The sequence below is a fragment of the Melospiza melodia genome, chromosome 1, assembly GCF_035770615.1.
Source record: "Melospiza melodia melodia isolate bMelMel2 chromosome 1, bMelMel2.pri, whole genome shotgun sequence".
NCBI lineage: Eukaryota > Metazoa > Chordata > Aves > Passeriformes > Passerellidae > Melospiza > Melospiza melodia.
Genome location: NC_086194.1, coordinates 161,805,477 through 161,819,716, shown reverse-complemented (window position 1 = coordinate 161,819,716; position 14,240 = coordinate 161,805,477).

Here is a 14,240-nt window from a genome sequence, read left to right as displayed (position 1 = left end):
GACACTTCACCTCTTTTCCTGTCACAGATCAGGTCAGGTGGGTTGCTCCTGGTGAACTATTGTGTAACCATACTGGCTTTGGAGTGTTTCAGCAATCCTGCATTTGGCACAATTAGGAAATAATCAAGTTTTTCACTTCACTTCACTCCATTTTAATGGTATAGATCTCTGATCTTTTCCTCTGAACAAAAGGAACTTTGACCACCACAATGTCATCCATAATATGATGTGATGGTGAAGCTGATGAGTCAGTCCTGAGAGGCTTGTGGGGACTGCTGTAATTAGGACATCCCTTCACTTCTGCTCTATTTTTATCCAGATATTCACTTCTTCTGAAGTAATATTGTTTCAGGCATCAGCCACACAGACACAGCACTGCTGCTCAGCAGGCCATGAAAACTGAGGCATTAAACAGAGTTAAAACCTCTTTGTCCTTTGCATCCCTGCAACAGATAAACCTGGCTGAGCTAAGCCTCGGTGCAGCACTTTGCCATCCCCAGGTACACACAGCAGCCTCCAGCTGTCTCCTCTTGTGCTCTTGACCAAAAGGAGAGGAGCAGTTTGGTTCTGCTGGTAAAGTGAAGAATTTTACCTTGGTCAGTTTGGAATTAAATCAAACACCTGATTTAGCATGGTTCTGTTGGTTTGGGGTTTTTCCCATCAAAAGGGAAAATATGTCACAATGGCATATATTTAGATTAAATCTGCAGGTAGTTCAGCAAAAGAAGCCTGTTTCATTTGATTTTTTTTCAACAGGCAAATTATTTGTCAAATAAAGTCATTTAAATAGAGAGTCTCAGCTCTGGTCTGCAGTTTTAACTGGCTTGTTTGCATCAGGAAAGACATGGGGTGACCCTTCAGCCTGAAGTTTTAAAAACTATGATGATTCTTTCAGGGATGATCATAAAGCATAACATCCCTCTGTAATTACATAGTTTGATATTAATGTAAGATTTTTTTTTTTCCTTTCTTAGATAAAAATTTTTCATCAATTTTCTGTTTACTTTTGGTTTATACCTGATGCAGGAAAAGATCAAATCCATTTCTCTAGAAAATACCACTTATCTCTATTCTTTGAAGCGAGTGATAAAAACAAATTAGAGCTTGGTGCAGGCATGAATCTTTCTGCCATCCTATTCCTTGCACAGAACTGAAGATTGGTTTGCAAATTTTTTAATCAAGTGACTGTGAAATCTCGAGATAAATTTGAGCAGCAGAACACAGACAATTAATTTTTTGTCCTACTGCCTGTGTTCATCCCAAAGAGCTGCCAAAATCCAGGCCTGTGGAGGACACCTGGGAGAGGGATGCAGCCCAGCAGAAAATATATAAGGCATGGCTGCTGGATCTCTTTCTCTCTTCCTCAATATCTGGCCAAGAATCTGCAAAGCTATTCCAATCTTCAGAGTTTGAGATGACAGGCTGCAGAAGTAGAATTCTACCTATTTCAGAATAAATAAAATATGATCAAAGGAAGTCCTTGAAATGATTTTTGTTTCCCAGGGCTCACAGCATGCACTCAGAAATGAAACTTCTGATACTCCTAAGCACAGACTGTCTTCTGAATTTTTCTTAAAAATTTTTTTCAGCCATAAATCCCAAGGTGGGGAGCTTTGCAGGAAGGAATCACAGTTAAGACATAAACCAGATAATGCACGTATGTGATGCTGTCCCATCCACTCCTGTTTCTCACCTGAGGACACTAAAAAAACCCAAAGAGCATAAAAGACAACACTAGCAAGAGGTCACAAACATCTTGGCTGTGATGGTGTTTGCAGGGGTCCCAGGATGAGGGAAGAGATGAGAATTTTGACTCCATATTTCAGAAGGCCAATTTATTATTTTATTGTATATATTATATTAAAAGAAAATGATATATTAAAACTATACTAAAATAATAGAAGAAAGGATTTCATCAGAAGGCTAGCAAGGAATGGAATGGAATTATAAAGTCTTGTGACTGAGCAGAGTGTCCAAGCCAGCTGACTGTGATTGGCCATTAATTAAAAACAACCACATGAGACCAATCACAGCTGCACCTGTTGCATTCCACAGCAGATAACCATTGTTCACATTTTGTTCCTGAGGCCTCCCAGCTTCTCAGGAGAAAAAATGCTAAGGAAAGGATTTTTCAGAAAATATCATGGCTACACTTGGCCAATAAAATGTTTCTGTGTTTTGCTCCAAAACCCACTAGAGAAGTTGGTTTCCCCTTGGCTTTGCCCAAGGCAGGCAGCAGCCCAGGCTCACTGCAGATTTGCTGCTGTTTGTGGCAGGTGAGGGCTGAACTGAGCTCAGAGCAAGAGCCAGGAAACTGCACATGGCATCCCCCTGATGGGATACCCCAAACAGGACATTTCATCTCAGAGGAGCAGTCTCAGTCCCTGCCTGTGCAGGGGAAGGGAAAGAGCAGCCCCATCCCAGCAGGAAATCCTCCTGGCTGCCTCCTGTGCCCCCTGCCAGACACACCCTGCCATCTCTCCCTGCTGATGGCACCTGAGCCCTGGAGAGCTGCATGAAACCATGGCATGAAACCCCCTGAACCAGCCTGGCAGCCCAGGAGGGGATGGTTTAGGTGCAGTTTCCCAGGGCTGAGCCCTCAGTGACAGCACAGCCTCAGCTCAGCTTTAGCAGAGCCATCGTGGTGAATTTCCTCCCAACATCACCACTCAAGACACCTTGTGCACGTAGTTAAATACACACAGAAAACCTGAAAATGGCCTTCCTCACCTCAGCACTCAGGTGTCACAGACATGTTTTATGAAAATCCTTTCCTTAGGATTTTTTCTCCTGAGAAGCTGACAGGCCTCAGGAACAAAATGTAAACCATGGTTATCAGCTGCTGTGGAATGCAACAGGTGAATCTGTGATTGGTCTCATGTGGTTGTTTCTAATTAATGGCCAATCACAGTCCAGCTGTCCCGACTGTCTTGGCCAGTCAGTCACAAGCCTTTGTTGTTAATTCTTTTTCTATTCTTAGCTAGCCTTCTGATGAAATCCTTTTTTCTATTCTTTTAGTATAGTTTTAATATGATATATATAATGAATTAATAAATCAAGCCTTTTGAAACATGGAGTCAGATCCTTGTCTCTTCCCTCATCCTGAGACCCCTGTGAACACCATCACACTCAGGGGCAGCAAATATAAAAGTATCACTGCTGCCAAGAGACCACTGACTGCAATTCAGGTTCACAAGCATATTTCTGGGTTTTCAGCACTGAGTGTCTGCTTCAAACACATAACAAAGCATAAGATAAGTTTGCAATCGCAAATCAATAAATTTCTAAAGATTGAAAAGTTTGTGTCTAACTTAAAAACATTTGGATTTTTTACATTTTAAATTTTCTTTGTTCAAAATACAAAAACTGCCTTATTCAGTTAATATTCATCTCAGGTTCTTTCCTTTTTTGGAAAAAGTGAGTGTCACGCTCAAATGATCTGCAAAACTAAGAACAGCTCTTCCACGGTCTAATTCAGTGCCTTTTCAACCTCTTCAGAACAGATAACTGAAATCCATTTACAGAAATCCCAGCACCCTCTACCAATCTTGAATACTTTGTAGAGAACTACAACACCAGCATCAGGGCAGCAGGAGTTAGGCAGGGATAAAGTGCCAGGGAAGACAGTCACTTAAATAAAACCCTTTTAGCGGGCAGATACTAAACCCTCCAATGCTTTCTGCATTACCTTCTCAGAGGTGCAACTCCATCCAGAGCTGCTAAAACAACTAATACCAGTTAATGTTCCTGTGCATAAAATAAACATACAAGCCATACCAAGTCCCTGTCTACAACAGTCTAATAGGTTTTAAATATATAAATTGTTATACTATGACTATGCTTCATACATATTTGGGTGAGTTTTATTTCCCATTATTCTCCCATCAGGATGGTCTGATAAAAATATCAAGTTGAGTGGAGGGCAGCTGGTTCACAAAATCACACTAGGAAGTCTAAAAAATGATGGTAAGAAAGTAAGTATTAAATATGACAGCAAAATGTCATGAAGCTCAGCTGACATCTGCAGACACTGTGGTAAACTTTCAAAATACAATGACAAAATACTGTTCATCAATGTAGCCTCAGTTCATCAATGTAGCCTCAGTCCCATGTTCAGACAAGTGTTCCAGATCTGCTTTGGGCTTTGAGCATTCACATTCATCCTGGACAGCCCCAGGTCAGTTTTGGTAATCTCCTTGCTGCCTTCCTGAGTGCTTCCAACCAAATCCATTCAAAAGTTCAAAGGATTAAGCTGCCATTTTCGGAATATCACACAGACATATTTGCAAATTTTCACTTGTTTCTTCCAAGCATAATGGCACATTTCATGCCATTCCAGTCCCACTTGGTCAAATGCCCACTTGTGTTTTGCTGCTGAACTGTAATAAATTGTTATAATAATAATTTTAATTGACTGTGAAAAGTATTTAAAGAATTTGTGAGAGAAAGTTCTGATGAATGTGGGGAAGAGAAGGTTACCTTCAAAAGACACTTCTCCTTTTCTTAAAATAACTTGTATTCTTTGAAGTTAAGAAAAGAAGCATCTGGACTGTGAATTATGTTTTATAGTATTTGCCATTTGCAATACAATTAACTGGTTTTTATTGCTGAAAATTTCAGAAAGTTGTCTTGCAGCATAATTGGTGCCACAGATAAAAAGGACTTTGGTGTTTCCTCCTGGAGCTATGTAACTATGTTTGATTCTCATCTTTGTGTTTTAGAAAACCTACTTGCTGCCCATGATGTGAGCATATACTGCTCATTTTAGAGTCAAAGACAAAAATCCCTTAACATAAAGGGGTTTTTAAAATATTTTAAACTTTTTTCAGGTTGGGAAGTTTCATGCTGGCTGGACATGCAAATGCTGCATGTCTGATAACACGTAGAACAACAACAACTTTGGACAATTTTAGTAACTTCATGAGAATCATCTACCTTGAAATGAGGCAGAACCTAGAACAGAAAGTTGTCCTTTTTCCACAGTGTTACCAGATTTAGATTTTAATTAGCTCCGACCAAATTTTAATTAGCTCTATTCATTAACACCTCTTTTTTTCTTTGCTTTTCAGTGTAGGAGTTTTAATCAGCTTATCAAGTGGGACAAAGATGATTTCTTGCTGTGAATTTATATATTTGAGATCTCTCCCTTAACAGCACCAGAGAGAAACAGACAATGTGTGTCCCTTGGGAGGTCTCTGGCAGGCTGATGAGGTCAGAGGCTTTTCTGCATTTCACACCAGACTCACCTGGGAGCATTTCCTCCTGAGGCACTTGGCAGGGGGACACATCAGGAAGGGAAAGAAAGCACAGAAGAAAGGAACACAAGTGTGGCACTGTATTCACACAGTGCACAGATACACACACAGATTCCCTACCAGCTTTCCAGAAATATCCACTGGGCCCCCAGGTTTCAGTAGCAGCAGGCATCATTACATGGGAGCTCTTCACACCAAAGACAAGGCTGTGTCTGCCCTGCAGGATGCAGAACAACCTTCCAGCAGCTTTCTGGACAATTTAGGTTAAAAGTTCAGCCAAGTCTGCAAATCTACAGCAAATGCATTCCTTTGGGACTTGGTGCTTTTTAGACACAGCCCAGCACAGAGGCAGGGCAAAGCCTGAACCCCTCCTGGCCCATCTCCCACCATTCACCCAGAGCTGACCTCCTGCTGACTCCAGCCCTGGCAAGAGCCCTGGCAGCAGCCCAGGGAAGGGGCAAGTCAACGGGAAAAGGTCTCCATCAATTCCAGAACAGCAACACACTTCTGCAGGTACCATGCAAACATCACACTAGCAGGTGGAAGATCTCTCTGACCTTGTTATAACTCCTTAAAAATTCCACCTTTGTGGATGAAGCTTTTTTTAAAAATTATTAATAAGAAGATATATATTGCTTATAGCAAAGTCATTGTTGCCCTAACTATTTTTATTTAAAAATAAAAAGGCACAATGCAGTCACAGTCATTGTCTTCTGTTCTACTTAGAGCAAAGATAACCCTGCAGCAAAATTCCTTGATATACAGCATTGTTCTGTAACTTTTGGAGCTAGGAGCTCTATTTCTAAATATTAATAAGATATCCCAAACCACAGAAGACCTTCATCCATTTTCATTTGGTTTGAGTATCCTTTCCTTCCCTCAAAACTGTAATCCCTGTGCCAAGCCTGCTCCCCACATCACAGATTTACCACTTATCACTGACCTTATCACTGAGCCCTGAGGCCCTCAGCCCAGGTGTGACACACTCTGTACAATGAGTTAACAAGGGGTGTCTGTGCTGTTGCAATAATATAGCCCAGAACTGCTAACATGACTAAATACAGTGAAATTAATTCTTCCCAAGCCAGACCTGGGCCTCAGCACTACACAGGAACTGTTGGCAGACTGGGACAACCTTTTCCCACAGCTGTAATTAGCATGATGGCTTCATAATTACATGGGAATTTAGATGTGTTTGGAGAAGGAGATAAAAAGCCTGCTGGGATCCTGGTGCCTGTACTCATTACCTGCAGAAATGTGAGCATCCAGATCAGGGCTGGGCACAGACAGCTACAGGCAGTGCTGTGAAATTCCAGAGCATGCTTCCTGCTCTGTACATGTGAGACTGGGGACATCCCACAGACAGACATCAACAAACTCCTCCAGTTTCTAAATACCCAAAGCCAACTATTTGGTTCTTTTCTTTCATGCCACTGTAGCTCACCATTAACACGATACAGATGCAGAAAGATGAGGGTAATGAATGGTAACCAAGACTTCTGCATTCCCTCCCACAACCATAACTGGGTGTGCAGGACACTGACAGAGCCTTGCAGCTCAGGTGCACAGTGAGGCAGCACCTGCAAAGGGCTGTGCTTGCTGTGCATCCAGAGGTTTGGGATGGTTTATCAGTCAGGAAACACAGGAGCAGCTCAACAACAGGATGCAAGGTCACTGCAGCCACAGGCTGGCTGTCCCTAATGGAATCACTGGGCTGGAAGAAACCTTCAACATCACTGAGTCCAACCCATGCCCTAACACCTCAATTAAACCGTGGCACCCAGTGCCACATCCAGTCTTTTTCAAACATATCCAGGAATGGTGGCTCCACCACCTCCCTGGGCAGAACAGAACTTCATCACTCTTTCTGTAAAAACATTTTCCTAATATCCAACCTATATTTCCCTTGGTGCAGCTTAAGACTGTGTCCTCTGGTTCTGTCAGTGCTGCCTGGAGAAAAAGAGCAATCCCCACCCAACTACATCCACATTTCAGGAAATTGTAGAGAGTGATAAGGTCACCCCTGAGTCTCCTTTTCTCCAGCCTAATGTTTCCAAAGGCAGCACCACAACATCCCCCTACCCACTGCATGAAAAAGTAAATCCACTCTGGGGACAACGTTTTCATTTTTCTGCAGAGCAAAATAAGTCAGCAAAGAAAATTAATTCACCCCCAGCATAAAACACCAGTGCCAGTCATCCACATCAGGGCTGGTTAAAATTGCACAACATTCCCCAAATGCACATTTTGACCATTTTGTCAAGGTAAAATGTGCTAAGGCTATAATTGCTTTATAGTGCCAGATAATTTAAGCACTTTCCTGGGAATGACTTTTGAAGCCAGGAGACCATTAGATATCTGGTTACAGGATCATGGCAAGGAGATGATAGATATATATCCTCACAGTGAACATTTTAAATATATACCACAACCATGCTCAGAATGAGGAGACACAAATTCCTCTGGGAGTTCAATGAAACCCAAGAGGAAACCTCTCCATCTCCCTGCTGTGTGCATGTGTTGGGTGTCAGAGAAGTGAAGACATCAAACTGGCTCACTGGAGCTGCTAGAAAAAGCCAAAACCCCCAGAAATATTCCCAGGTGGGACATGATCTCCAGTATCACTTCAGTGTCATGCACCATTTTCTCTCTCCTCTTTCAAACATTTTTTAGGAGAAAAGATGACAAAAACTGAAGGAACAGGAACACAAACATGCTACATCTCAACCCTTGCACATCTCAACCCCAAAAGTCACCTGTGACCATGCTATCCATGAAGCTATTGCCCCCAAACTCTGGATGGTTTCAATTTCAGGCTCTCCATTGCTTTCACTCACAACCAGGTGAGCCCAGGAGCTGAAGCCTCATTCTTAAAGATCCCTTAAATCAGGCTGAGATCAGTCTCTGCATTGAGAGGGGTCTCCAGGGAGCAGCTTTGCACAGGGAGCAAATTGCAGAGTGTCCAACCTCTGCAGAGCTCCCTGGGGCAGACATTTACTGAGGAACACAATATGGGAGACAGAGGAGGTGGTTGTATCCCATATGTCAATACATTTCATTGTGTTTACCTGCAAAAGTCCAAACTAGTTTGTAGGTAGGAGCCTGGTTCTGCAAAATCTTTTTTTCTTTTTTTCCTAAGCCAAGCCTGACCCTGGAGGACAGCTACAGTCTTTACCAGACGTGCATGAGATTAAAAACACCCTTGATAGGTAAGCTCATCTGATGACTTCTATGAAGCACTTGAACATTCTCTGTCATTTTTCCCTTCATTTGCATGTAAAGTTGGATAGGCAGTTTGACAAAGCAAAATTTAAGTATTTGAGACCTGTAAGAAGACATGAGGACAGAGGAAGGGGCAAGCAGTGCTCCAGTAGAGTGAGCAGTGGCTCAGGTATGACAGTGTAACACCCCATGGGGACACCTAATCCCAGCTTAAAAATAACCCTATTTCAGAATGATGTCTCCTCTTTCAAGAATAATTACCCTTTTCCTGAGATGCCACTCAATTCCCTGCAACAGAAAAATTAAAGCTTTATAGTGATTATGATTGGGAAGATTTATTTCAGAGACACAAATACAACAATTTAAAAGGGTCCACAGACTTAAAAATAAGCTTGCTTCATTTTTTCCATGCATATAACCCCCCTTCTAGTGCTTTGCAAGGCTTCTGACAACATCAGTCCTTTAATTGTTTTAGTGCACAGAGCACTCTTTTGAAATGTAATGGCTACATAAGCTCTGCAGCTCTGGAAGCCTCTGTTCTCAGTGCACACCTTTAGGAGACAGCTTTTCTTACAGAGACACTGCAATTCTGTGAGTCCTCTCTGCTAGCTTTTGAACACCCCAGGGGCCTCAGCTGTCCTTCCAGCCATGGTTCCTTTCTGAGGTGCTCAGGAGCAGTTTGGGACACATTTGCTCTCCATCTGCTCTTGTCAGACCCCCTGTGAGTGGGACAGGGAGGGGAGGAGTGAGGCACAGCAGGAGCCTCAGCTGACAGACACAGCTCTGCTGTGGGGAAAAGCCCTTGCCAAAGAGCTGTTGTGTGCTGGAATACCTACACAGAGCAAGGCATGGGCTTGACAGCAGGGACAGATGAAATGGAGTGGAAACATCTGAAAAGCAGTGCTGGTCCTACAGTCCCAGCACCGAATGCAGCAGCAGTACAGTTCCTGAGGGTCTCCTCAGTTGCATTGTACCATATATTTCTATGCCTCCTTTCTGCAACCCTGCTAAGAGCCCAGAGGTACCCCAGGCTGGGCTCCTTTATTGAATCATCTCACCAGTGCTGCTAAGTGATCTCAGTACAGACTAATTGATCTCACAAGGGGAGATTTTTTCCGTCATGGCAAAGCTTCACAGACCACATAGCATTTAATCAAACTACACTTATCATCTAAATATTTTAAGAAATCCACCTGAGCTGTTCTCTACTCAAGCAAATGGAAATCTATTAGGAGCAACAAAAATTCTTGGGTTGTTTTCCTAATAAGATCCTTGCACTAAGAATCATTTCTTCCCATCTCTCTCCTTCCCTCACCCCACAAAATAATACTTGACCCACAAAAAAGAAAAGCAAAACTAGGGGACAGCTGTCTGCAAATTTCTTCAGGCAATCCCTGAGGCTGTGGCCCCAGCTTGGGTTTGTGGGCCAGCCAAGCCCCACCCCACTGCCACAGGCAGCAGGGAACCCAGCCCTGGGAATCCTGGAATCCTGCTGTGGGATGTTCCAAGGGGTGGGACTCTGCTGACATGGTCCAGGGGTCCCTTTTAGCACACAGGGAGTGATGGTGTTCCCCCATGGGAACAGGCACTCACAGCTGTTGGCAGCTGGACTCTGAACACCATGGGCTTGTCATTGCTGACAGAGGCATTTGGGCGGGGCGGGGGACACAGCTCAGGCTGCCAGGCACAGCCACCACCCCTGCCAGGTCCTGGGGGCAGGCAGGGAGCTCTGCTGCAGGCACACACCCAGCAGGGGCCACCTCAGCCCTGGGACACTTGTAAAGGTGAAGGAAAAGCAAGGGGAATCAAAGCCAAGCCAGGAGCTGCAGTCAGAAGTTTAAACTTCCACACCAGGCTCATCCACTCTCTGCAGATGGAGATTCAGTCATGAATAGAGAAATAGGAAGGCAGAAGTTGTGTTTAGAGAAAAAAAAATGTTTTTCTAAAAATCAGAACCTCTGGATAGGTGCTCTTGACTGTTACCCTAAGAGAATCAGATGCAACAACACTTCTCTAACAGATTAGTCTTATTTTTTAAATGCAAGGCTGCTCTCTGTAGGACTGGAGAAGTCCTGCCTGCTGTTTGCTATCAGGCAGCAATTTGTGCTCTTCTGCTATCAGCAGCACACTGGTCCCACTGGCTGGGAGTTAAAATTCAGTTTATGAAAAAACTAACAGTTTGTTCTCCATGCTAAGAAAGCAGTAGCTCAATTTCCCCCTTGATAAACAAAGCAGCTGTGCTACCCAACTCAGAGCCAGGACTATAAATAATGTCCTATGTGGCGTGCTGATTTTTTTTCTAATTTCTGGCTTCAGAGTTTTATTGCATAATATGCAGCTATTTATATGAATTATAATAGTTACAGCAAAGAAGATGATATTACTTCAGAGTAATGGCACACCTGATTCAGAGCAGGGACTAAGTCTGATCATCAGGGGATGATCATCAATCAAAAGGATGCATTGCACACATCCTGGCATCTCAGGCCCATGTAGTTCTTCCCTTTTAGCAAGTCAGCATTTTCTGTGCAGCACTGCTTGTAAAAGTTGGCTTGGGCACTTCATGTATTTATGCAGCCCCATGGGTTTGTTTTGTAGCCAAGACCAAGCTCCTCACTGCTGCTGGCTTTGCACAGGGCTGGTTGTCTTTCCCCAGCTCACCTCACTGAAAACAGGTTTAGTGACCCCCTCAGGAGCTGTTGGCTTCACCAACTCAATCAGTAGGCTTGACAGAGATAAATTGATTATTTCAATGCATAAGCTCCAGTAAAAAGATAATCTCCAGACCATCTTGTCCAGAGGAACTGTCTCTGTTTTATCTGGCTTCACTCACACGTCATGGCACCTTCACCTCCGGTACAGGCATCCTGGAGGCACTCAATGCTTGAATTACAGATCCTGCCATCTGTTCAATGATGGATCTCAGATGCATCTGTGCTGAAGATTAGAGATAAAAATGCAGAATAATTCCCCCTTCTGAAATATTATCACATGTGCTACCATGGATAAACCTTCAGTTTTGTCACTGATATCCCCTCAGTCCTCTCAGAACATATTCTGCATAGTTGTGACATCAGCTCTCCAGGAAGAGGGCAAGAAGTGTTGGTCGAATGAAGAACATGAGCCAACAAAATCACACTCCTTAGCCAAAGAAACCAATATTTAGAAACATCCTTATGGAAATTCAGCTATTAATACTTTCTTGGACTGCCTTGAAAACAAGTGTCAGGGAAAGGAGCTCTTTAGTAATTCATGAGGTCAGAAATACAGAGACAACCTAGACAAATTTCTAACCAGGCTCAATGTAGAGCAAGAAAAGCATGGAATGCTACAAAACTGAACTTCAGCAGTCTTCTGAACACAAATCCCAAATCTCCTTCTGAATCAAATGGCTTTGCTAATATCATCAGACCTGCCAGGTTGCTCAGAGTTCCAAGTCCAAGAGAGAGAGCGCTCCATGCCTATTTTCTTCCTATGCATTAAAAAGATGGTTCAAATTAACTCTTCACTCCTCCCAACCATGATTATGAAATAAATCTTCTGTAAACAGCACAGGGCTAAACCACATTTCTCCTCCTGCTTCCAAGGTGTGTCAGACCCCAGTTCCCCATGGTGCTCAGACACCTGAGTCACACACATTCACTCGCTGCTGTCACCCTTCAGAGCTGGACTCCAGTGCCCCAGGAGGGCTGGGTTGGTGCAAGGCTGCCCTTGCTGGATTTACAGCACATGAACAAACATGAATGTGAACCAGCTGCATGTAAGTCCTGTGTCTCATTCCATGTTCATGACTGCTTCAGAAGTCAGAACTCTGACAACCTGGAGCTAATGCTTAACCTCAGAGATGCTGTCACATATGGCAGAGCACATTACAACTGGTGAGTGTCATTTGTTTCAATATTTACCAAAGGCTTAGTCCTATTATTTAGACAGTTTTATAAACAGCTATATGATATTCTGCAAGTAACATTTTAACCAAGTCAATTTTCTGAAGCCTCTTTATCCAGTAAGGAGAGCTCTGCCTGTTAGTTCCTGTTAATTATATAAAACTTTGCTTCAACAGTGTTCAGTAGCAAAGACTATCCACTAGACTACTTTTAATTTAAAAAAACCAACCAACCAAAAAAACCCAATCCACTGTTTTTTCCTGTCACTCCTGTTGCTGCAAATCAGGAAAATAGCAAGAGAAGTGCTGACACCTACAGGACATTTGTGTGTCTAGAAACCCGTTCTGGTTGTCCTACATCACTCACGCTGTGGTGCAGTAAAACAAGCAGATGCCTTCAGAGTACAACAGCTACTCAATCAGAATTAATTCACAAATGACTGGAGTAATACTTCATACACGTTTTCAACGCTTTTTAAAATGCATCTCGTGAACATACAATCAAGGCCAATTAATGCTGATTATTTGAAGCTCAGAAAGCTGAAAAAATAAGTTGTCAAGAGTACTTTCCAGTTCTATTTCTACTCCCTACTTCTCACTCTGCTCACAACCTTTGCACTTCTCATTTCTGCCTTTCTGCCTCTAACTTCTTTCCCTTCTCTTTTTTTTTTTTTTTTTTTTTTTTTGGCAGGGAAGGGTCCCTGAACACCGGTAATTAAGAGATGCATTTCCACTTCTTTATTCTGTTAAGAGCAAGCTCTAGGACTTAAGTCAGAAAGATGTTTCCACCCTTTTCCCAACACTTTTTCTAGTCGATTATTCTTTCCCCCTCATCACCATTAGTTTCTTCTCATTTCCATTTTTTCCCAGTTGAATATAACAATATATTAAAGCTGTCACAAACCAATGCCACCCTGTATCAGGGTGATACTTTTGATTCACTTCTGTGCAGCTCTGCAGGATCAAGGACAAGGGTGTGCACAGGAGGAGGGATGTGCTGCCCCAAGCCCTAGCACCTGTGCAGCTGAGGGCAGAGACTGGCACAGCCCAAGGCCACTGTGCCACCTCACTCACTCAGCTCTCTGTGTACCCTGAGCTCAGCAGACCCTCAAGGACTTCATGTCTCCAGGCCATTCCTACACCCTGCCCAGCCCCAGCCTGCCCTCAACAGAAGGACCATTTCCAAAAGGCATTTTTTGACCAAGTAGCTCCTAAAAAAGCAATCTTGATTATCAAAGTCCCCCAAAGCCATTTCCAAGAAGCATTAAGAAGCTTGGCTTTGTTCCAGGGAATTGAGGGAAGGATTAACATTAGCTTCAAGTGCTGCACAAAAACACCAGATGCATTTCTTTGTGGTCCAAAAGGAGCCTTGAGGTCTATCACAAAGACAGACACACATTGGAAGTCATGGAATGGAACAAATGGTGAAGGGGAAAAATATATAAAAAGATAGTTACATACACATTCTCAGAAAATCCAGGCTAGAATAAAGGAAGGTTTAAACACAGATTATTTGACTTCTTTCATCATCTAGGTCTCTATTTTTCACACTGACATCAGATCATTGCAGTTATACTGCTAAATTAATCCTCAGCCTGCACTACCTCACATAAACAATTTTTGTCTCATTTCTTTCAAGTTCCTAGTCAAAAATGTCTTTAGCCAAAGCAAACAGGTAAGGCACAAATACTTTCAAATACCCAGCATGCAAAATTACAGGTTTAGGTGTGGCTGGAGGAGGTGCAGCATGCACAATGCTCTCAACCTCTGAGGAGAAGGGGAAGGACAAGTAACACAGCTGGGAAAGATGACACCAGAACAGAGGGTTTGCACTGGGGAAACTGCATCTCTGCAGAACTGCAGGTGTACTGGGGAGA